We start from the raw sequence: 22,369 nt of genomic DNA, 5'->3' as shown, positions 1-22,369 counted from the left end.
TCTCCCATTCTCTGGGTTGCCTCTTTGTTTTGCTGACTGTTTCCTTCACTGTGCAGAAGCTTCTTATCTTGATGAATCCCCAAAGTTAATTTTCCCTTTTGTTTCCCTTGGCTTTGGAGACACATCTTGAGAGAAGTTGCTGTGGCCAGTGTCGAAGAAGTTACTGCCTATGTTCTCCTCTAGGATTTTGATGGATTCCTGCCTCATGTTGAGGTCTTTCATCCATTATGAATTTATCTTTGTGTATGGTGTATACAAAAGAAGTTGTCCAATTTTCCCAGCACCATTTATTGAAGAAACTATCTTTTGTCCACCATATATCTTTTCCTGCTTTGTCAAAGATGAGTTGATCATACAGTTGAGGGTCTGTGTCAGGGCTCTATATTTTGTTCCATTGGACTATGTGTCTGTTTTTGTGGCAGTAACATGCTGTCTTGCTGATCACAACTTTGTAATGAAGTTTGAAATCAGTCAACATGACTCTCCCAGTTTTGTTTTTCTTTTTCAACATTTCCCTGGTAATTCAGGGTCATTTCTGCTTCCACACAAATTTTAGGATAGTTTATTCCAGCACTTTGAAAAATGCTGATAGTATTTTGATCAGGATAACATTGAAATTATAGATTGCTCTGGGCATCTTAGACATTTTAACAATGTTTATTCTTGAAGATGTTTATTCAATGATACGTGAGCATGGAAATTTTTTCCATCTTTTTGTGTCATCTTCAATTACTTTTTAAAAAAAAATTATTTTATTTTTTCTGTGTTCCAAGATTCACTGTTTATGCACCACACCCAGTGCTCCATGAAATTACTTTTTTTATATTGTATTTACTTATTCTTTTGAGAAAGAAAGAGAGACAGGAGAGAAAGCATGAGTCAGGAGGGAGAGGAAATGCAGAGAATCCCAAGCAGACTCTGTACTGAGTATGGGAACTCACATAGGCCTCAATCTCACAACCCGTGAGATCATGACCCATACCAAAATCACCAGTTGGACACATAAAACTGACTGAGCCACCCAGGTGACCCCCTTCTTATTACTACTATATCATAGTACTTACACTAAGAGATCATGACAACTTGTTTACCTCTCTCACTCTGCTTCATTAAGCTGTGAACTTCTTTCTTTCTTCTTTCTTTCTTTCTTTCTTTCTTTCTTTCTTTCTTTCTTTCTTTCTTTCTTTCTTTCTGTATTTCCTATAATATTTAGAGTAAGTATAAACACAAAGTAGGCCCATAATCCAATATGATGTCATTGAATGAATGGATGAATGAATGAAAAAAGAGAAGTTGAAATTCCACTTCCGTACCTGTGGAGATATTATTGGGTATGGGTATTTTCATTATCATTTGTTTCCATGATTTTTTTCAATTCTTCTTTAATTTCCCGGTTGACCCATTCATTCTTTAGAAGGATACTGTTTAGTCTCCATGTATTTGGGTTCTTTCCAAACTTCCTTTTGTGGTTGAGTTCTAGCTTTAGAGCATTGTGGTCTGAAAATATGCAGGGAATGATCCCAATCTTTTGATACCGGTTGAGTCCTGATTTAGGACCCAGGATGTGATCTATTCTGGAGAATGTTCCATGTGCACTAGAGAAGAATGTGTATTCTGTTGCTTTGGGATGAAATATTCTGAATATATCTGTGATGTCCATCTGGTCCAGTGTGTCGTTTAAGGCCTTTATTTCCTTGCTGATCTTTTGCTTGGATGACCTGTCCATTTCAGTGAGGGGAGTGTTAAAGTCCCCTACTATTATTGCATTATTGTTGATGTGTTTCTTTGATTTTGTTATTAATTGGTTTATATAGTTGGCTGCTCCCACATTGGGGGCATAGATATTTAAAATTGTTAAATCTTCTTGTTGGACAGACCCTTTGAGTATGATATAGTGTCCTTCCTCATCTCTTATTATAGTCTTTGGCTTAAAATCTAATTGATCTGATATAAGGATTGCCACCCCAGCTTTCTTCTGATGTCCATTAGCATGGTACATTGTTTTCTACCCCCTCTCTTTAAATCTGGGGGTGTCTTCGGGTCTATGATGAGTTTCTTGGGCAGCATATTGACGGGTTTTGATTTTTATCCATTCTGATACCCTGTGTCTTTTGATTGGTGCATTTAGGCCTTTTACATTCAGGGTAACTATTGAGAGATATGAATTTAGTGGCATTGTATTGCCTATAATGTGACTGTTACTCTATATTGTTTCTGTTCCTTTCGGATCTACTACTTTTAGGCTCTCTCTTTGCTTAGAGGACCCCTTTGAATATTTCCTGGAGAGTTGGTTTGGCGTTTGCAAATTCTTTCAGCTTTTGTTTGTCCTGGTAGCTTTTTAATCTCTCCTTGTATTTTCAATGATAGCCTAGCTGGATATAGTATTCTTGGCTGCATGTTTTTCTCACTTAACACTCTGAATATATCATGCCAGTTCTTTCTGGCCTGCCAGGTCTCTGTGGATAAGTCTGCTGCCAATCAAATGTTTTTACTGTTGTACAATACAGACTTCTTCTCCCAGGCTGCTTTCAGGATTTTCTCTTTGTCGTTAACAGTTGTAAATTTTACTATCAGGTTACCGGGTGTGGAACTATTTTTATTGATTTTGAGGGTCATTCTTTGCATCTCCTGGATTTTGATGTTTGTTCCCTTTGCCATATTAGGGAAATTCTCTACAAAAATTCTCTCCAATATACCTTCTGCTCCCCTCTCTCTTTCTTCTTCTTCTGGCATCCCAATTATTCTAATGTTTGTCGTCTTATGGTCTCACTTATCTCTCAAATTCTCTCCTCATGGTCCAGTATTTGTTTGTCTCTCTTTTGCTTAGCTTTTTATTCTCCATCATTTGGTCTTCTGTATCACTAATTCTTTATCCGAGCAGTAAGAACTTCCATTTTTTATTGCACCTCATTAATAGCTCTTTTGATTTCACCTTGGTTAGATTTTAGTTCTTTTATTTCTCTAGAAAGGGCTTTTATCTCTCTGGAGAGGGTTTCTCTAATATCTTCCATGCCTTTTTCGAGCCCAGCTAGAACACTGAGAGTTGTCATTCTGAACTCTAGTTCTGTCATATTACCTATGTCTGTTTAGATTAGGTCCCTAGCCTTTGGTACTGCCTCTTGTTCTTTTTCTTGTGATGAGTTTTTCCACCTTGTCATTTTGAGAAGATAAGAATATATAAAGGAGCAAATAAAATGCTAAAAGCGTGGTAAAGACCCCAGTAAAATGTGCTTTAACCAAATCAGAAGAGACCCCAAGTTGTGGGAGAACGAAAGGGGATAAAAAAAAAGTTCTAGGTGATAAAAAGGTTTAAAAAAACGAAAACGAGGAAAAAATATTACAAAAGAAAAAAATTATATATATACTAGATTTGTGACTAGAACAGGGTCACTCACTTAATTTTGGGAGTATTTTGGTCTCTTAGAAGAAACCACCTCCCAGGATTTTAAAGGATGAAAAACATATAAGGGTAGGCACAATGACGGGATGGAATAAACCTATATAAATGAGATAAAAAATTTAATTTCTAAAAAATAAGTTGATAGAGCAAGTTGGTTGGGACAATAAATAAAAATAAACTGGAGAGAATTTGCTCAGGCTGGACACTGGAACAATCTTGGAGCTAGATTTAGGGTATATTTTGGTCTATTAGGAGAAGCTATACCCCAAATTATTTAGAAGAAAAAACCCTATGTGTAAATAAATATATAGTTAGATACAATGGAGGATAAAATATGACTATAGTAATGAAGGTTCAAAATAGATTTTTATTTTTTGTAAGGTATTTTAAAAATAAACTCGTTAAAAATCATTGAAAGACGAATGGGTAAAAGTTAAAAAAAAGTAGCAGAAGAATAAAGAAAAAATATATAACTGCAAAACTAAAGAATCATTGGGAGAAAGCCATGAATTCCTTGTTTTGCTTTCTCCTCCTCTGGAACTCCACTGTTCTCTTTAGTAAGTGAAGTTGATCTTGGCTGGGTTTCTTGTTGGTCTTCTGAGGAAGGGGCCTTTTGTATTGATTCTCAAGTTTCTTTGCCCGAGATGGATTTGCCCTGCCCTTACCTAGGGTAAGGCTAAGTAATCCGGGAACTTTTGATCCCTGAAGGCTTTCAGTAGAGTTCTGGATGATGAAATGATAATGGCGGTCTCACAATCCGGCCCAGAGGAGTGGAGAGCTCAGGGCCCCGCTCCTCAGTGCACCCTCAGAGAAAAGTGCTTAATCACTCCCATCTTCCCGGCCTCTGGCCATGCTTGGAGAAAAGCACTCTGTCATTCGCACTTGGAGAAAAGTCTTTGGTCATTCTCATCTCCCTGGCCTCTGGCCGTGCTTGGAGAAAAGAGCTCAATTACTCCTGTCTCCCTGGCCCTTGGCCGTGCTCCAAGCTCACCCTGCCTATGCCTGGTTCAAAGTAACCCTGGGTTGAGAGCTCACTCCTCAGCTTTGTCTCTGTAGCCGGCTTCCCCTCTCTAATACCTGTGAGTTCTGTGACACTCAGATACCCCTGGTCCTTCTGTGACCCTGAGGGACCTGGGGCTATGCTGAACCCACTTGGGCTTCACTCTGGTTTAGCCTCTGGGGTGATATCCTTCAGTGGATCAAACTTAAAAAGTCCTGATTTTGTGCTCCATTGCTCCACAGCTTGCCGGGAGCTGGCCACTCCCCCCGCGGTCTACCTTCCCGTTCTTTGGGTTCACTTTTCCGCCGGTTCTACCTTTCAGAAAGTGATCAATTTTCTGTTTCTAGAATTGTTGCTCTCCTTCTCTTTGATCTCCCATTGGACTTGTAGGTGTTTGCAATGGTTAGATAAGCTATCTAGCTGATCTCCTGCAACCTGATGTTGTCTCAGCCTGCTACTTCTCTGCCATCTTGAATCCTTCCACGGAATATGTGGTTTTTATTGTGTTGATGTTTATTCTTTCTGTATCCAGTTTGGTGAGTATTTTTATTATGAAAGGGTGTTGAATTTTGTCAAAGGCCTTTTCTGATTATATTGAATTGATCATATGAGTTTTTATTGATCATTCTATTAATATAATGCATCACATTTACTGATATGCGCTGGTGAATTCAGTTTTGTAGCATTTTGTAGAGAATTTTTACATTTTTTATTTATCAGGGATAAACAACAAAGCAGGAAAGAATATCCAATGCAAAAAAGGCAGTCTCTTTAGCAAATGGTGTTGGGAAAATTGGACAGACACATGCTGAAGAATGAAACTGACCATTTCCTTAAACCACATACAGCAATAGACCCAAAATGGAGAAAGACCTCAATGTGAGACAGGAATCCATCAAAATCCTAGAGGAGGACACAGGCAGCAACCTCTATGACCCTCAACTGCAGCAACCTCTTCCTAGAAGCATCTCCAGAGACAAGGGAGACATGAACTATTGGGACTTCCTCAAGATTAAAATCTTTTGCATAGCAAAGGAAACAATCAACAAAACCAAAAGACAACCAACAGCATGGGAGAAGATATTTGCAAATGTCTTATCAGTTAAGCTAGTATCCAAAATCTATACAGAACTTATCATAGTCAACACCCAAAGAATAAACAATCCAATAAAAAAGGGGGGTGCAGAAGACAGACATTTCTCCAAAGAAGACATATAAATTCCCAATGGACACATGAAAAAATGCTCAACATCACTTGACATCAGGGAAATACAAACCAAACCCACCATGAGAGAGCACCTAACACCAATCAGAATAGATAAAATTAACAAATCAGGCAATGATAGATGTTGGTGAGGATGTGGAGAAAGGGGAGCCCTATTACACTGTTTTTGGGAATGAAAACTTGGTCAGCCACTCTGGAAAGCAGTATAGAGTTATCTCAAAGAGTTGAAAATAAAGCTACCCTGTGATCCAGCAATTACACTACTGAGTATTTACCCCAAAGAAGGCCAATGATTATATGATCTCACTCATAAGTGGGATTTAAGAAACAAAACAGAGGATCATAAGGGAACAGAGGAAAAAATAAAACAAGACAAAAACAGAAAGGGAGACAAAGCATAAGAGACTCTTAACTATAGAAAACAAAAAGCAAACTGAGAGTGGCAGGAGAGGAGGGTAGGGTCATGAGAAAACTAGGTGATGCACATTAAGGAGGGCTCATGATGTAATGAGCACTGACTATTATATAAGACTGATGATTCACTTTCCTCTACCTTTGATACTAATAATGCATTATATGTTAATTAATTGAATTAAAAAATAAGTCATGGAATAAAAAAATCACAGTAACCACTGGCCTAGGGTTACTGGAGATATCCAGCTTTTCTCTTACAAAAATACAAAAATTCCTCCTAAAAATGGAAATAAAAAATACTTATTACTACCCAAAAATTTAGATTGAAACTAATTTAATAATAAATATGAGTATTGGAACTTCTTTTTTCTCCTCTAGCTTTAGAGGCCTAGTATAGCTTTAGCTATACTAGTATAGCTAGTTTAGCTATAAGCTAGTTTAGCTATAAACAGCTCTAGCTTTTTAGGACTAGTATACTTTAAGTTTTGGGATGGCAGGGACCCTGTTGATCTTGTTCACTGCTATCTCCTAGTGCCTACAGAGGTTGTTGATACAGAGTTGGTACACAATAAATACTGGTGGAAGTCAGTGAAAATATAAGTCCAGCAGCCCCTTGTCCTACATTTTTGTTGGGCCTTCCTTGGATCTCAATCTACCCTAAGGGCAGCAATGGGAAGTTAGGAGGGAATGTTTTCTCATGGGCTCATCTTACTACATCAGCTCTTCATAAGAGACAGGAAGAAGAGGATGACTCAAAGAAATTCAATAGCAAGAGCCAAAAGATTTTCGGATTTAGTTAAGTTCTATGTAGAATCCCTTTTTCCATTCACTGAAAGCCACATGTCTTGGTTCTGTTGTTGAATTTTGTTTTTGAAAGGTTAAAGGGTCTGTGATAAGGTGGAAAGCCTTGAGTTTTCTAGAGGTTAGTCTTATCCACCTAGTGCATCCCAGATCACATTTATTAAGATTTGCTGAGTAGGCATAACAACTGTGAGGCCTAGGAAGTACATGACAAACATCCTTCTACTTGCAGTCCAGTAATTTTCTATAGTTGCCCTAATGCTTTACTTTTCAAGTTGTGTAAAAACATGCTCTAAATGCCATTCTTGAGAAAGAGGAAATGTTTGTTTCCTGAGATAAAAAGCATATCAATGTTCATAGTTGGAAAAGCATATCAATGTTCATTGTTAGACACCAGTGGAAAGGCATTCAAAATGTCCCCTGATGTCCTCTCTGATTATTAAGTTCAGGTACAATAGTTCTGTAATAGTTCATACTCAGGAAAAGCATATCAATGTTCATAGTTAGATACCAGTGGGAAGGCATTCAAAATGCCCCCCTGATGTCCCCTCTGATTATTAAGTGCAGGTACAAAAGTTCTGTAATCATGATACATTTTCTCTATCACATAAGTACCTGAGCTAAATATAAGGTGATATTTTCAGCTAAAAACTTCCTAAAAATTTACATGTAGATGATACAATTCTGCAGGTTTTTTTTAATAATTCTGCAGATTTATATGGATTTCTTAACAAACTTTCAACAGTGGCTGGACACAGAGCAGTACGAAATGACAAATGCAATTCTTAGTATAAATTCTTTGAACCCCAGAGTGACCTTAATTTTCCTATTGGGACACTATTTTCCTCACTCCCTTGAATAAACCATATGAATCCCATTCATCAGGACATTCTAGTTATTAAGAAGGGTCATAGAAAAACAAACAAAAAAAAGTTTCATATTTTTTAACATCAAAATGACCATTTTTTAAAACAATATTTAATTTAAAATAAGGTGTACATCAAAGAGTTTGGAAATGTTTTGACTAATCTAGATGAAAGTTTGATAAGAAATAGAACATATTCTTTAGGTATGAGGATTCAGGACAGTATCTTTATCATCCATACTTGCGATCTCACCTCTGTCATGGTAAGGCCTATGGTGAGAAAAACAGGATAAGAGAACAAAAATAAGAATGGGTAAGGGAAAAATATAGTGACCATACAAGTTTCCAGGAGTTTCACTAATGAAAAAACGTGAGAAGGCATGTTCAATGGGTGAGAAGAGAGAGCAACATTATGTAGCATACTGTTATATTTTTTAAAAAGCGGACTTTTTTTTTTCTCCAAGGACCCTTATAATAAACAGTGTTATGTGTAGGTGAATAAACATAATGAACAGAAACAACAGCAATAACAGAAACAACTACTACCATTTATTTCATGCTTACCATGTGTCAGGCACAATGGTAACAGATTTCCATGATTGATGTTATTGGCAGCATTCAACTGCAGACTAATAGAGCTAAAATAGGTTGTGTTCCCTCAATCTGTTCTCATCCTTGACCATTACATTTAAACATACAACTGGTCCATTACAGTTATAATGACAAAGACTTTGAAATATAAAATAAAATATAGGAAAAAAATGATAAGTTTTTTTTAGAATGGTGACTATGAACAATGAATTATATATATTTGTCTATCCATGTAACATCTTTTGCCTACCTACATCCTCTAAGATGAATAAATACTCTCAACAGAGTTCAGAAGCTAGTGAGTGAAGTTAGGTACTGGCATATAGCAATAAGAAAGGAAAAGAATAAAAAAAAACTAGAGAGGATATGGAGGAAAGCTTGAGGGGTGCAGGGAGGGGAACAAAACTGAGTGTAGACTGAATAAGAAACAGTCTTTAAAGATTTCAAATTTGACAATAGTTACTGTGGAGTTAAGGTATTAAGTTAAGAATTATGCTTGGATATACTCTGACTTGGACAGTTTGTGGACACTAGAACATGTTCATTAACTCATGGTAATATTTGATAAAGGAAAATTTCAACTTTTAATATTTGTAAGCCCTGTTCCTGGGCTCCCAGGGAAGCTATACTTATACCAAGTTCAGAATGACTTCACCAAACTTCAAAGCAGGAGCTCTGTTTCTGCCATGAACACACATTGTTCATCTGCTTCTTTAGCAAATTACCTAAAAGGAACATTTAAAACTAAAGATAAGAGTAAAAAGCTCCCTAAATTCCATTTCCATGCCTCTGAAGCCTGCAGTCTTGTACATACGAAAAGCATAAGATAAAGTTTGTTAATATTCTGAAATGTCCTCCAGATGATTTGTAACTCTTAATGTAACAACAACAACAACAAAAATATCCATATCCCTGGATTAAATATTCCTTCTTCGGAGCATTCTTTGTGAAGATTGTATATCCTACATAGCTGTCTTCACTTGGACTCAAATAAAACTTTCTTCCCTTATTTTTTAAAGAAATTCTAAAAGGTTTGTTCATTTTGCAATGACCTATCACAGAAAGAGATTCATTGAAAGTTAATTAATTAATTGCACTTTTACAATCAATATTTTCATCAGATGCTTACTTCCAGATCAGAAAGGACATTCTATAGCTCTAAGATTCTTCTACGGCTTTAATTTTGAAATATAAACCACCCTAGAACTTTTCAACTTCTTTATTCAATGACAAGATCCCTAGTGGAAATGAGTCCCTCAGTTCATTTTCATGAGCAATAGTGGGTAGTAATTAGGTCTACACTATGAAATTTCTCATTTGCTTCACTTACATTATTTGTCAAAAAGATAGCTTCTTTCTGTCTCACTTTTAAAGAAAAGACTTCCAAGCCAATAACAGGATGCTTAAATTGGAGTTAAATGCAGCAAAGAACTCATACCCACAACATAACAGTGCTTTTTTGATGTTTCATGTATGGTGCCAACAGCAAAGGTGCAACTTCATCTAGCCTTTGATCTACACTTTAAAAGCAGCAGATATCTTTGTAGACCCAAACTTGAATAGCCATGGTGATGAGGGAACAGAAGGCTGGCTGAGGACAAAGCAAAAGCTGACACCCTCCAACCTCCCCCTACCCCCACTCCTGGGTGGGAAATATGTGACATTCTTTAGGTATCTCCCACCCATCTTAATGTTAATACCTTGCTAGAGGGCAAAATGACCTTGGCAATGGCAAGGCCTCTGGTATCTGGTATCTTGTAGGTCCTCTTTAGCATATGAAAGTTCTATTGAAACCTCCCTTTTCCTTACCTCCCCCAACTGCAAGGCAAAAAACCTGCCACCCCTCACAACCCTGGGGCAGCAGCTCTTCCTGCTCATGGGTCCTGTCCCCATGCTTTATCAAGAATTCTTTTTTCGTCATTGGTTCTGGACCTCACCCCACCAAACTTAACCTATATTCTAGAACTTCATCAATGGAAGAAAAACAGAACAAAACCAGAATACCTGATAGATTGTCCCTGTTAGGATATATCTGCTTCTCTTCTTTCCTGTTAGGCAGTTTTTCTTCTCATGATTCTTTTGTGCCATTTCAGAAATGTGTCTTCTGGCTTTATAAATCTGAAGAGAAAAATCAATACCTCTGCAAATTAACTAGTGCAAAAGAAAATGAAAGGAACTTCTTTCCTGATATTGGACTCATTGAAAATTCAGCTATTTATCAGGTTCTCTAAGTCCCATGCCCTGCAAAAGAAACAAGTTCCACTCTGCCATCTCACATACATCACAGTGACCTGATATCTTTTCTCAAAGCAAAAAAAGTACCAGAAGAGCTGAGATGTAACATCAGGAATATCTCTCCTGCCTCTGCAACAGAGACCAAATGTAGGCAGTAATCAAAGTGGTTTAATTATGTATCACCAGGAGTAAATACTGTTAATCTTCAGAAACATGCAAAGCTTTGTTGTCTCCCTATTAAAATATGAATGAATACTGAACATTAACGTGTTTCAAAAAAGAATATGAAAGAGACTATATGCTATCAGAGGAAGTGGTGCATAAAGTAGAAAGTATCAAAGCCTCCTGGAAAACATTGAAACTCCATGGCTAAGGAAAGAAAAAAAAATGATTTTTGTGTTTTTTGTAGTTGTATTCACAGCATCAGGCAGAACCACTTTAATTTTAAAACACCTCATAGTACCCAAGAGTCTATGCTTTTTAGATTGTAAAACTTAGCAAACACTCAGGTCTAGAAGGATTCCAGTGTTCTTAATCACACAGCTGATTTACAGTGACTGGCTATAATGGAGAAAGTATCATCTTGTAAGCCTTAGGATATCTTACAGTGGGGGGAAACCAAGAGGGAGTCTTTTATTTCTACTTTACTTATTCTTACAAGGAGGGTAGGGCTAACTAAAGGAAAGAATGCAAGGATGGAAAAGCATGAAGCACAATTCCCCAACTTCTCTGTTTTCACACTACTGGGTCTTTCATTATTCAAAATTGTATTTTTTTCTCCAAATTTGTGAATATTTATTACCTTATCCCCTGGTTAGGAAAACCAGCTTTATTATGGAAAGTGAGAAGTGTCTGCAGAAATTATAAACAAAATGAAATGCATTCTAAATCGCTTACAGCTAATCTCATTATAAATGTGAATTTTTCTTCAATAGTAGGCAAGAATATACTTAAAACACACTAATTTATAATGTTAATAAATAAATGTCCCCCTAAGCAGTGAACTCTAGGTACTTTGTAAAGACCCTTTTGGCAGCAGCTTGTGCAGGATAGAAAAGGTTGAGCTCGTAGCAGATGAGAGTTAACGTGGTCAGTAGGGGAATCAACTCAAAGCAAACCCCAAGTAAAATCAAATGAGCCCACAGAATTGTCACAATGTTATATAAGCAGAATTAGAGGCCTTTATAAAGGATTTATCTTTTAAATTGTTATTTAAATTCCAGTTAACAGTGTTATGTTAGCTTCAGGTGTACACTATAGTGAGTCAACACTTAATACAACACCTGGTGCTCATCACAAGTACACCACTTAATTCCCATCACCTATTTAAACCATCTCCCTTCCCATGGGTAGTTCCATTTTTAACTTTTTGAGGAAGTGCCATACTGTTTTACACAATGGATGCACCAGTTTGTATAAGAGGGCTTCTTTTTTCTTCACATCCTTGCCAACACCTTTTTCTTGTGTTGTTGATTTTAGCCATCCTGATGGGTGTGAGGTGATATCTCATTTAGTTTTGATTTGCGTTTCCCTGATGATGAATGATGTTGAGCAACTTTTCATGTGTCTGTTGGACAACTGGTTACCTTATTTTGGAAAATATCTATTCATGTCTTCTACCCATTTTTTTGACATTGGCCATAGCAACTTCTTTCTAGATACGTCTCTTGAGGTAAGAAAAACAAAAGCAAAAACAAACTATTGGGACTTCATAAAAATCAGAAGCTTCTGCACAGTGAAGGCAATAATCAACAAAACTAAAAGGCAACCTGGGGCACCTGGCTGGCTCAGTCAGTGGAGCAGGCAGCTCTTAATCTCAGGGTTGTGGGTTAAAGCCCCGTATTGGGTATAGAGATTACTTAAAAGATAAAAACTTAAAGATGAAACTAAAAGGCAACCTACTGAATGGGAGAAGATATTTGCAAATGACATATCTAATAAAGGGTTAGTATCCAAAATATATAGAGAATTTATGAAATTCAATACCCCCAAAATTAGTAATTCAATTAAAATGGTTGGAAGGGACTTACACTCCACGTGTTTGTCTCCTCTGTGTGACATATCTCAGTAATACTACTTAGAAAAAACAATGCTACTTAGAGGTGGCATATTATGTTTGCCCCATTTGTCTTGCTGTATCTTCTTTCACTGATGTGATAACAAAAACTCTTTCATGCATCTTAGATGCAGATATCTTCTAAACCACTTTTTTTGGGAGACTGTTCACACTTTACATTGAGAATGTACTGAAGTTGCCCTCTGCTCTTTCATAGTAGTATGACTTCCTGATATTTTGCTTTGGCCCTGAAGAATCAGGACACATAAAACTGTAATGCTCTATACTTGTGCAGCACCTATCATCTGACAGGCTAAATCCCCCTTACAGATTCTGATTCATCAAAACTCATAATATCTTCCTGAGGTGACATGTATAAACCCCATGGTTTATAGATGCAGTAACAGAAAAGTCACAACTCAGTTATCTGACTCCTTCAGAATGTTACAATTTATCCTTTTCCACAATGGCAATTGATTACAAGTTCTGGGCTCTAGGATGTAGACATAACTCTTATGGAAGTGTTCTATGAACCTGAAATACTACTGAAATGGCATGCATGCAACTACAAGGGGAAAAGAAACATTGTTCTATATCAACTTGTACAAAAGAAGCTTCTAACCATATGCATGAGGTTGACATTACTGTATTTTAAAAACACTTCCCCAAACAGAGCCTGGCATCAATACAAGCAAGGGTATCTAGCATTTTTAGTCTGAGGAGCACAGGTTGGCAGAGGAAGAGGCTAGGAGCATACCATTTCATCGTATGGATGTGGAGTTAGAATCCAGTCCCAGAGGCAGCACCTGAAACAGGTAGCAAATATTCAAAAACATTTCAGAAAAACATGGATTGTTATCTTAAATTTCAAATCCAAGGGGCAAGACAATTTAAGAACCATTGAAAGCAGATTTTTATAAGAGATCAAAGAAGAGAACCAGTCATGAGTTAGGCCTGTTCTACCATATGTGTGGTTTAAATAATACTGTATATATAATGGTTTGAAGACTTTTGGTCTCTTATGTCTTCATCATCATCATCATCATATCATCACCACCACCACCATCATCACCATCCTCATCATTATTTTCTTTATCATTTGAGTAAGAAAAAATATGTATGATTCTCCTCCCTATGACCTAGAGAGTAGGCTATACAATTGTGGACCAATGTGAGAAAATTCAGCTCCCTTTATATGATAATAGAACAAGAATAAGAATGCATGCCTCCTGCTGATCACTTAGCAGGTATTTTACTCTAAAAGATGCAACAACTCTTATGAAGTTTACATGCTGCACAGCAGAGAGATAAGTTCTGAACTGTAGCTGTGGATAGGTTCTTTGGAGAGAAAATTGTTCTATTGCAGCCAAAAAGGAATAGGGACGCTGCCTTGATCTTCAGAGAAAACACATTCCTTTGCACACATGTGTGTGTGTGTGTGTGTGTGTGTGTGTGTGTGTGTGTGTTGGGAGGATGAGGAGAGGGAACAGGAAAGAGAAGAATTAAGCTCATCATTAATATGCCAGAAAGGGCAGTATAGAAATGGCTTGAAGATAACATCTGGTAGAGGAGACAAGAGCATTTATCATGATTGTTACCTGATGTGTTTAATTTCATTTCACGTGTATGAGCACTTCATCCTCACTTTAATATTGCCTACCCATAAGGTAAGAAGTCTATGGATATTTTGAGGTAAACACTTCTTCTGGACCCAGGGCTTTATCGGGCACTGGGGTAAGTATAAAAATGATTTTCACCAAATTTCTAAACTTAGTTTTATATGTGTGAAGCTTTCCAAAAGGATGGAGGTTGATGCTTATAGGGGACTGAAATGGTTTATGCTGCTCTTATTTTGTTGTGTTGTTTGGTTTGCAATTATTGAGGAGTCATTTGAGAGTGACTTAGAAAAGTTATGTCACCAATGTCACAGTATTGCCCTAGTTGCATTTGGCATTTTAATAACATTCTAAAACAGGCTCAAACTCAATCACTGTACCACACTAGAGCAGTCCTCATAATTAGAGTTCTTACCAGAAGGATCAAAACCTTCTGACCAGTCTCATCAATGGCATGGGTATTTACTACATGACATATTGATTATTGTTTTTTTTTTTTTTTTTTACTCATGGTCTATAAACTATGGTTTACTGAGGAATAAAGCAAATTAAATATTATCTCACCACTAAATTTCAATTAGAGGAGGGATTAACAGGGGTTTAAATTTTTAAAAAAGGTTCTTTTTAACAGTGGACTTTTATTGAAACCCAGATGCGTACTGGGTTTATTTTATTATTCTCCCAAGTCTTTGTTTCTTTGTCTCCTGCTTTTCTGTGAGAACTTGAAGTGATTCTCTGAAAGGGGCAGCAGAGCTGAGTATCAATAAAAGAAAAGTGTTAGCAGAAATTTCCCACTAATTCTCATCTATTTGTCAGGTGTCCTTGTAATTATCATATTGGAGGTAGTTGTTTACATTTCCCAGTACTCTGATTAAAAGATGACCCCCTAACAATGTACTGATTCTTGAATTTTTGAAAAATCATATTATACTTTCTTATAAACTCAAGAATTTGGGTTTAAGGGCATAAAATATTTGAAATAAAAATTTGTGACATGAAGTACAAGAAACAGAGATCATAAAACATAGATATCTTACAGAAATTAACTCCCTTTTCCATATCCTATTCTCTATTCCATCCCATCATCAGACTTTTTCTAATGTCTTTCCTGAAATGGTTGGACTTTAGCAGATTGATGGTATCATTTCTTTCCCAAGAAGGTTGTTAATGAATTACATTTTTTCCAACTGACTCAATGATTTTTACATTATTTTTTATTTATTTTATTATTATATAATTATATATATTATATTATATAATTATTATATATAATTATAGTATATATTATTTTATTTATTATTTATTATTTACATTATTACATTTTTACATTATCAGTTGCTTACACCCCAACAAGCAGGACCTAAAATATCCTGACTAGCCCTGAGCTCACTGCTGCATACTGGCTGCACTCCATTAAGGAGCTAAGATACCCCTTAGTACATTATAGGAGTGTAGAATCTACAGAACAAAGGAACCAACAGGCTAGCCTATCATTACTTAGGAAATTAAACAAGGAGATCCCTCTGAAGCCATGTTTTCCCCTCAGTATTCATGTATAAATCAACATTAATCCTAAAATGACACTGCTGGTGAGTTGGGAAACTGTGAGTTGTCTATAGTGAGCAGTACCCTAGAAGAAGAGCAATGTTACTTTTTTTTATAAATAATCAGAGCTTTTCATCCTAAGAACAGTATATTGTACTTCACTTCAAAATCTCCGAATTTTACAAGTCACAAACATTTAGATCTCCGAACTTAATTCCAAAGTACTAGAATCATCTTTACTCTACTTCATAAATCTATTTTACTTACTCACTTAGCTTCTTAGTTAGTCACTTGCTGTGAATTGAAGGGAATTAACAGCCCTCGTTTGCTACCAGGTGATGCATACATTCTGGCAACCACAGTAATGGGGAGTCTATCCCAAATCAGGGAGGATTCTTCAGGAGAATCAGATTTCCTAGAATTCCAGGTATTGCATTTTAAAGAGGCTGCCACAAAGTTCAGCATGGTCTGCAGTAACATGTTCTGCATATAAGTCCTTGAGCAGCCAGATGGGCCTTGGATGTTGCTAGTGTCACGCTGATTTGAATAAGTGTTCCAGGAAAACTGATGAACAAAGAACTCAAGACCAGATATGCATACTTAATGCATGCATATTTTTCCAATCCCATCAAGACTTTCCATAAGGAACAGAAGAGGTAAGATTTCTTTATTTTCTTGTGCGTGTGAATGTGCTTGTGTCCATGCTAGTATATTAAATTAATTTTAGACACTTATCAGAAAAAGTACAAAAAAGAGTGAGTCTTAAAAATATAATGAATAAAAAATAAAAATAAGAAAATATACCAAGTGATGGCACCTTATTTTAGGGGAAAGAATTTTTACTTTACTCAAAATGAGATTCTTAAATCACTTATTTATTTACTCGTTCATTCATTCCATAATTATATGTGTTTATAACAGGCAGTAGGTTAGATGCAGGAGATATTTTGTGAACAAAACTTTCTAAGTGCCCTGTCTTCATAATGCTTACTTTGCAGCTGTGGAAATAGGTAATGAACAAGTAAGCAAATTCATTCACAATATAATTACATATTGTGATAATGACAGGACTTGAAGGAGCCAGAGGCAACTTGTAAACTGAGATGTAAAGAGTGAGAAGCACTCTACTCTCCAAAAATGTAGAAAGAAGAATATTCCAAGCTTTGGTACAGAGGCACAGTTGTTGGTAGTTTCAGGGAAGATAAAAGGAGCCTGCAAGTAGCATAAATTAGGATCATAATCCACATAGTCCAGAGCTGCACTGCAGAAAGATAACCCAAAGCTCTCCTTTGAGATAATGAGGAAGGATAGGGTTTTATGCCACAATCCATACTCAGGGCCATTGCTCACTTCTCGTATTCTGAATTTCTCATCCATAAATTGACCAAAGCCATTTTGAACCAATTTATGATAGTTTATATTGGTTTTTAAGGTAAATGAGTTTCAGTGGCTAGTTCCCTGCAGTTTAGTATTTCCTTTCTATTTCTCCAAAAATGACCTATTTAAGTCTTTAAAAGGTTATCTTTTACATCTAATACTCTAAAACATGTGATATCTCATCATTTCTACACAATGTAGACTCTTTCTTACCTTAGAAAAATTCACCTTTGATTTCCATGTCATCCAGACTGAAGACTTGCTCTTCTTTAGTTTGTTCTTATTAATTATGGTCTACATCCCCTTAATTATTCCATGGTCTATAGAGTTGACCTCCACATAGGAAGAATCAGTAGGGTATGCTTGGTGGCATCTGAGAGGTCCAAAGGGCATTCATTTACCTAAACATTTGTCTTCATTAATTAACTCAATGGTTTACATACAATGTTACCTTTGTGACTTCTATGGACTAAGTGATTGAAAATCCTTCTTTGCTAGCTAAGAAGGATAACTATATGTGCTATGTATGTCAGTCTTTGAGCAGCCAGGTGGGCCTTTTTTGTGGGAAAAAGACCCTGGAGAAGTTATGGAAGAGGGATTGAACACCTTAGAGATGGGGATCAGAGTTAAATTCCTGAATCATCCTTTTCCTTATTTTGTGAGTCTAGATGATTTCGGAGAGGTGCGTAACTATGTTGGTTGAGAATAGAGTGCTGGATTCATACAGACCTAATTAGAATTCTGGCTCGACCACTGATTAGCTGGGCAAATCATTTAACTTTTATGACCTTCATCTACTTCAACTGTAAAATGAGGAAATGAAGTGCTTAACTCATAAGGTTACTGAGATTATCAAATAAAATAACAAAGGTAACATGTTTTGTCCAAACGTGGCCCACAATCCAGGGTTACTATAACTTAATTTTTCTGAACAATTTTTGACTTTGTGTGAAATGGGAACAAGATTTCTCCAAATCACAAGTACGCTGAGACTTGTAGCCTTGTGTTTGTAGTATGAATAGAATAGTTAAGAGATAGATATATAGGGAAGGGAGCAGGAAAGGAAACAGAGGCAGGAAATAATCACTGTAGAAGATGCAATCCTGCACCTCCCAGATCCCTTTTGCGATTGAAGAACTTATTCCTCCAGTTTCTAGAAGTCTGTGAGCAGATGTGTCTCAGCTTTCAGCTCTCTTCAGAATAGCCTTGACTGCATTCAGGCTATACCTATCCCAGAAGAGCTTATCATACAGTGGGGAGGAAGGACAAATTCCGGTCCCATTGTCTAACCTGCCGCAACTTTGGAGAGCCATGTTTATTTTTATTTTTTCCCTTTTTTTAAAATTTATTTTTTATTTTCAGCATAATGGTATTTATTATTTTTACACCACACCCAGTTCTCCATGCAATCTGTGTCCTCTATAATACCCACCACCTGGTACCCCGACCTCCTAACACCCACCCCTTCAAAACACTCAGATTGTTTTTCAGAGTCCATAGTCTCTCATGGTTCACCGCCCCTTTCAATTTCCCCCAACTCCTTCTCCTCTCTATCTCCCAATGTCCTCCATGCTATTTTTTATGCCCCACAAATAAGTGAAACCAAATGATAATTGACTCTCTCTGCTTGACTTATTTCACTCAGCATAATCTCTTCCAGTCCCGTCCATGTTGCTACAAAAGTTGAGTATTCATCCTTTCTGATGGAGGCATAATACTCCATAGTGTATATGGACCACATCTTCCTTATCAATTCATCCATTGAAGGGCATCTTGGTTCTTTCCACAGTTTGACAACTGTGGCCATTGCTGCTATAAACATTGGGGTAGAGATGGCCCTTCTTTTCACTACATCTGTATCGTTGGGGTAAATACCCAGGAGTGCAATTGCAGGGTCATAGGGAAGTTCTATTTTTAATTTCTTGAGGAATCTCCACACTGTTCTCCAAAGAGGCTGCACCAACTTGCATTCCCACCAACAGTGGAAGAGGGTTCCCCTTTCTCAACATCCCCTTCAACACATGTTGTTTCCTGTCTTGCTAATTTTGGCCATTCTAACTGGTATAAGGTGATATCTCAATGTGGTTTTAATTTGAATCTCCGCAAGGGCTAGTGATGATGAACATTTTTTCATGTGTCTGATAGCCATTTGTATGTCTTCATTGGAGAAGTGTCTGTTCATATCTTCTGCCCATTTTTTGATATGATTGTCTGTTTTGTGTGTGTTGAGTTTGAGGAGTTCATTATAGATCCTGGATATCAACCTTTGGTCTGTACTGTCATTTGCAAATATCGTCTCCCATTCCGTGAGTTGCCTCTTTGTTTTCTTGACTGTCTCCTTTGCTGTGCAGAAGCTTTTGATTTTGATAAACTCCCAAAAGTTCATCGTTTCTTTTGTTTCCTTTGCCATTGGAGACATATCTTGAAAGAAGTTGCTGTGACTGATGTTAAAGAGATTACTGCCTATGTTCTCCTCTAGAATTCTGATGGATTCCTGTCTCATGTTGAGGTCTTTTTTCCATTTTGAGTTGATCTTTGTGTACGGTGTAAGAGAATGGTCGAGTTTCATTCTTCTACATATAGCTGCCCAGTTTTCCCAGCACCATTTATTGAGGAGACTGTCTTTTTTCCACTGTATGTTTTTTCCTGTTTTGTCGAAGATTATTTGACCATAGAGTTGAGGGTCCATATCTGGGCTCTCTACTCTGTTCCACTGGTCTATGTGTCTGTTTTTATGCCAGTACCATGTTGTCTTGGTGATCACAGCTTTGTAGTAAAGCTTGAAATCAGATAACGTGATGCCCCCCCATTTTGTTTTTGTTTTTCAACATTTCCTTAGTGATTTTGGGTCTCTTCTGATTCCATACAAATTTTAGGATTATTTGCTCCAAATCTTTGAAGAATACCAGTAAAGACCACCTTGCTTAAGAACGCTTGGATCAACCAGGAGATCAAAGAAGAACTGAAACAATTCATGGAAACCAATGAGAATGAAGAAACTTCACTCTAAAACCTATGGGATACAGCAAAGGCGGTTCTAAGGGGGGAATACATAGCCATCCAAGCCTTCCTCAAAAAACTTAAAAAATCCAGAACACAACAGCTGTCTCTACACCTTAAAGAACTGGAGAATCAACAACAAATCAAACCAACTTCACACATAAAAAGGGAAATAAACAAGATTAGAGCTGAGATTGATGAGGTAGAAATCAGAGATATAGTAGAACGTATCAATGAAACTAAAAGCTGTTTTTTTGAAAGAATCAATAAGATCAATAAACCATTGGCCACACTAATCCAAAAGAAAAGAGAGAAAGCTCAAATACATAAAATTATTAATGAAAAGGGAGAGATCACAACGAACACCAAGGAAGTAGAAATAATCATCAAAAGTTATTAGCAACACTTATATGCCAATAAGCTAAGCAACCTAGATGAAAGGAATGCATTCCTGGAAAACTATAAACTCCTAAAATTGAAGCAGGAAGAAACTAACAACCTGAATAGACCAATATCTAATAATGAGATTGAAGCAGTGATCAAAAACCTACCAAAAAACAAGAGCCAAGGACCTGATGGATTCCCTGGGGAATTCTACCAAACTTTCAAAGAAGAAATAGCACCTATTCTCCTGAAGCTGGTTCAAAAAATTGAAGCAGAAGGAAAACTTCCTGACTCTTTCTATGAAACCAGCATTACCCTGATCCCCAAACCAGGCAAAGACCCTACCAAAAAGGAGAATTTCAGACCAATATCACTGATGAATATGGATGCTAAGATTCTCAACAAGATCCTAGCAAACAGGATCCAACAGCACATTAAAAAGATTATCCACCATGACCAGGTGGGATTCATCCCTGGGCTACAAGTATGGTTAAACATTTGCAAATCAATCAATGTGATAGAACAAATTAATAAGAGAAGATAGAAGAGCCACATGGTTCTCTCAATTGATGCAGAAAAAGCATTTGACAAAATCCAGCATCCGTTCCTGATCAAAACTCTTCAAAGTATAGGGATAGAAGGAATGTTCCTAAACCTCATCAAGTCTATCTATGAAAGACCGACAGCAAATATCATCCTCAATGGGAAAAAGCTTGCAGTCTTCCCGTTGAGATCAGGAACAAGACAAGGATGCCCACTTTCACCACTCTTGTTCAACATAGTATTAGAAGTCCTAGCAACAGCAATCAGACAACAAAGAGAAATAAAAGGTATCCAAATTAACAATTCAGAAGTAAAACTCTCTCTCTTTGCAGATGACATGATTCTTTATATGTAAAACCCAAAAGACTCCACCCCCAAACTACTAGAACTTATATAGCAATTCAGCAATGTGGCAGAATACAAAGTCAATGTACAGAAATCAGTGGCTTTCTTATACACTAACAATGAAAGTACAGAAAGGGAAATTAGAGAACTGATTCCATTTACTATAGCGCCAAGAACCACAAGATACCTGGGAATAAACCTAACCAAAGAGGTAAAGGATCTGTACTCGAGGAACTACAGAACACTCATGAAAGAATTTGAAGAAGACACAAAAAGATGGAAGACCATTCCATGCTCTTGGATTGGAAGAATAAACATTGTTAAAATGTCTATACTGCCTAGAGCAATCTATACTTTTAATGCTATTCCAATCAAAATTCCACCAGTATTCTTCATGTTTTATTTATAAATTCTCATGGGGTCAGCCAAGGACTTCCCTGAGACTGTATCACTGTCCAACTTCTCCTTCCCGATTTTTCTTTCTTCCCTTCCCTTTGTTGGGTGGGGATCACAAGAGCATTCTCCAATAAATTTGTTTCTGTATCCCTTGCAGTCTTTTTCGTGTGAATCCAATAATGTGCCCTGGCCCATCAAAACTCTTCTTTTGGCCCTTGAGGTTGCTACTTTACTTTTGGTTTGAGATTCTTTGTTATGTCATATTTATTTCCAGATATCTCAATTTGATTATATTTTCAGCTTTCATTCACATCAGAGTGCAATGATTTTTAAAGTAATATTTTCACTGTAAAACAAAACAGAAATACAGTACACACACAAATGTAGCTCAATAAAATATTATGAGACAAACACCCTTGTAACCACCATCTAGGTCCAAAAACAGAATTTCATTAACCACTCAAAAACCCACCCCCATGTATCTCTTCTTAATCACACTTCCCTACCCACCATGTAACCACAAAAGTAAAATGATTCCTCACACTTCTTTGTAATTTTATGAAGCAAATGTGAATT

The sequence above is a fragment of the Mustela lutreola genome, chromosome X, assembly GCF_030435805.1.
Source record: "Mustela lutreola isolate mMusLut2 chromosome X, mMusLut2.pri, whole genome shotgun sequence".
Taxonomy (NCBI): Eukaryota; Metazoa; Chordata; class Mammalia; order Carnivora; family Mustelidae; genus Mustela; species Mustela lutreola.
The sequence above is the reverse complement of the archived record's forward strand: the minus strand, read 5'-3'. Positions refer to the sequence as shown.